Below are 4,270 nucleotides of genomic sequence, written 5' to 3' on the forward strand. Positions count from 1 at the left end.
TAATGAATTTTTTTCCATAGACACAATTAGGAAGGAAAATGATCTAAAACATCATGGAAAGTGTTCAAAATTGTGATCTCAAAAAAGTTCTACTATAAGGGATATGAATGAGATGAAAATTAAGTGGTAATATCTATGACATATGCAAAGGAAAAGGGTAGATGAATGCATTGTGGAGTTCCACCAATTTTCATTTAAGATGTATATTTTTTAAGGAAAGCAAATGACAACATTTAACTATGTATGAGGTTTTCATATCTACAAGATGATCCATATGTCAAGACAAGGTATGCAAAGGAAAATTAGGATGGTTGAAAAATACCTCCAAGGATTGTGCCTTTGGAAACTCCTCTATAAATAAGGGATGATAAAAACTTGAAGCCCCAAATAAACATCCAATGATACCAAGAAGGATAAAGGAAATAAGGAAAGGGATAAAGTAAGTGTACTCTGCAAGCATTGTGTAAACAACCATCATAGTGAAGAAAAATGTTGGAGATTTCATTCAAATAAAGATACCCACAAGAGTGACCAAGTTCGTACTCGCTAAGCTTGAAGACAAAAAAACATATGGAAGGAGATTATGAAGGGGATGAGAGGCTTCCACTTATGGTGAAATTGTAAGACAAACCCAAGGAAAAAATGAGAGGACAATTTTTCCATGTGAAGATGCAAAGAAAGAATATGTTGGTTAAGGTTATCTTTAATAGGGAACCAAAACAATCTCATTCTAGAAGAATTATTAAAGAATTTGTGACTTCCCACTTTGGAAGATTATAAACTGTTGGGTCCCTATAATACTAGTGATTACCCCATTACTATTATAGTTATACCCCTTATTTATATTGTTGTGCTCCTATTACCCCCATATTGTTATTTCTGTGCCCCATAGAATCCCTCTATTGTTATTTTTGTGGCTTTATATTATTATTGTTAGGTCGTCTGGATTATATTGTGACTCCTTAGACTCCTATATATAGAAAGGAGGTTTTTTCATTTGAATCATCAAAGAATTGTTCATTTATGTAATGTAAAGGAGGTTGCCCCCTCGAAGAGGTTGAATTCTAAGGCGTTGATCTATCTTTTCTATCTTTTCTTGAGCTGGTTTCATAACATAAACCTTATGTCCTATGATGGCTACGTAAAGATGCATATGTGGTTTTCCATAAGCATGTAAGTTCAATTTCATGATTTCAATTATGTTATAATGCAAAATATATCACACAATGGCAAAATATATATCATTATTGGAGTTAACAAACTTATCAAAACATGCAACTACACAATATAAAGAACCTTAAGTAAATGCCAAAAAATTAAATAAACTAGCCCCTTAAATGTTTAATCTATAATTTCCTCCAAAAATTAATTCAATATGATTATTTATTCAAGTTGTATTAATGACATAGAAATCCCTTAGATACCTATGTTGGGTTGTAGAAACATGCAAGTAGTAGTTGCAAGGCTATGGATGGATCTTATAAGTAAATAGACTCATCTTATGATGAGTGTGACACTCTTTGGAAGCTTCTCAAAGAAGATCCAAGCATTGTATATCTATAAAACAAATATTCTAGAATAGTTTAATATATTAACTTGAAAGTATTGTTATCCTTCCAATTGGAGAGAGAGGTATTACTTTACTTGCACCACTTGCTTAGGACAATATTCAAGCACCCATCATTTCAATTTGAGTATAAATCAAATATAAAATACTTAGAAGGAGGGGTCATACAAAGAGGAGGTTAAAGGGTACATTTTATCACTAGAACCATTGGTTTCCCCTTTCTAAAGCTCTTCTCTTCATTGACTAAAGATCTATTTCATACTCTCCCAATCATTTCCAAGTTTATTATGTGTCCATGTTCTTCATTTATCATAGTTTATGTATCTCGATAAAGTCGAGATTATTATATGATGTTGTTTATGTATGTTTTCCATTGGTCATATGACATGTATATCGTAAGAGGTGGTTGTTTGTGTATAGGTGCTAGAAGTGATTTAGAGGAATTTTTTATTCCATGATATTATTTATGTAAGTTTTCCATTGGTCATATGACATGTATATGATAAGAGGTGGTTTGTTTTATATAAGTGTTAGAATTGATTTAGATGGATTTTTTATCCACTCTCTTAAATGGTCGTAAACCCATGAGAGGTTGGTGAGAAAAGGATTTGAAGCGTTAAGCATCGTCGTCCCATTTATTTGTTTCCCTTCATTCCCACGGAAAGAATTTACATAAGTACTTGTCAAAGAATCCCTGAAATATATTTTTTGTAGGGATCTAACCCCTCTATAGGGGAGGAGGTTAGTCACTACACACATACAAATATTCCCTTGATAAATTAGCAACTCCATTGAGGAGAGTTTTTGAAATTTAGTAAAGTATAGAAAATCATCAAGGAGGTTGGGCTATATATGTGTGAGATTATCCATCGTGCTATTTTACACATGATCATCCAATGAGCATATCCACATTGATTCGTGGATAGTAAAGAAGCGACTTAGTTACCAAACTTTTAAGATTTACTAGGGTGGCACCCTCAAGGACTAAAAGTTGTGCATGAGATAGATGGTATACACCCATTTAGACTTCATCACCTCAAGTGTTAATCACTATAAAATCCTTCATTTTCACATATTCAGTTGGTACTCACCCCCATTGGATTTCATTAGCAGTAACAAAAGCTCCTCTAGAAGACTTATCTTCTATGGTTATACTTGCACATGTTCTAGTGTGCCTTTTTAATTTATAAAAGTGCACTTATCATGGAGATTTTACTTCTTTTTGTAGAAATTTATTTAACCCTCACCTAAATTCGTGTCACATGGTATTTTCATAGTAGATTCTAGTGGTTTAAAGCACTTGAGTAGACTAGTAAGTGTTGATTGACAACATTCTAGCTACTTTTATTGTCATTAGAAAGAAACCAAGGGAAACCCATAACCAAGTGATAAGGGAGACATTTCCCCCCTCACTGACCCTTAAAATAACAACACCCCCCATCATGAACTAAACATTAAAACTCTATCTAAATCTCTTGACATAAAATGCATCATTCATTCTGACAATGAAATTTAACATGGCGTAGAAAACATCACAAATTCAAGTCAATCATATTCCCCCTCATTAAATAGGTCCCATCCTCCCTCACTAGTTAGAAACCCACCCAAGAAATTTAACATTGCTCTAGAGATCCATACACCCTTCTTTTGTTCCTTGAACTTGCCTAATTTATACCAACTCACTAATGATACCATTAACCACAATGATGATTGTGAGGACATGCCTTGCAAGCTCACCTATAATTTACCAAAATTTGAGGGTAAACTAAAAGAAGATCAAACCGTAAACATCACTACATATACCAACTATGATGTTTCCCCAACAATCTCAAAGATGACATCATAGGCATATAATTTTCAATGTACCTTAATGATTTAGACTGGAAACTAGTATGTCAAACTTCCTGGAGGTAAATTCAGTAATTTCAAAACACACAACAAATCTTTTGACATATTTTCAGTTCCATGTCGACTAAGAAACCAATTTCAAGCTCTTAACTACACTATTAGTCATCCACCAATGGTGTTATCAATATTAGTCATGTAAATACATGAACATATTTACCGACCTACTTTGTTTGTAGTTTATGAAATCCATTGTCCCTAGGATAACACAAGAAGTGATTTTCTCCATTCACTTAATGGAGGATGGCATAATTAGTGATTCCTTAGGATCGATTTAATGTACACAAAAATGAATTGCATGGATCTCTAAATTTTAGATGCATCTTTCTTCCCATTGATGACTACCAATTCGGAACACATAATTGATGTACTTATTGTTTCTATACAACATACTCCAACTACCTAGAGTCAACCCTAAGTTGATCCACATGCATATGGAGACACCTAGCCCCCATTGGGCCCATCATGTCTATGGCCCTCAATTTTATACAAGCTAGCCTACCATATGCCCCACATAACCCATACACTACACAACCAATTTACAACCTCACTATGACCCTAAAAATATCATACTTAACATGGGGCATACCCCGATTTAATCTCCCTTTATATCACTCCCAACTAGATAGGACAAGAATTCATATAATGCTCATCAATCACTACTCGGCATGGGGTCTTAGCCCCTAACCCTAATCAAAACAATAACCATCAATTCGAGAAGGTTCGAAAAAATCCAAAGAAACAAGAAAAATGAAAACTTTCAAGAGGCACTCAAGGGAACACCTAGCACAACATAAT

This window comes from Pinus tabuliformis, chromosome 2_2 (assembly GCF_031772625.1).
Source record: "Pinus tabuliformis cultivar Carrire ecotype Pingquan chromosome 2_2, CPIR1, whole genome shotgun sequence".
Lineage (NCBI taxonomy): Eukaryota > Viridiplantae > Streptophyta > Pinopsida > Pinales > Pinaceae > Pinus > Pinus tabuliformis.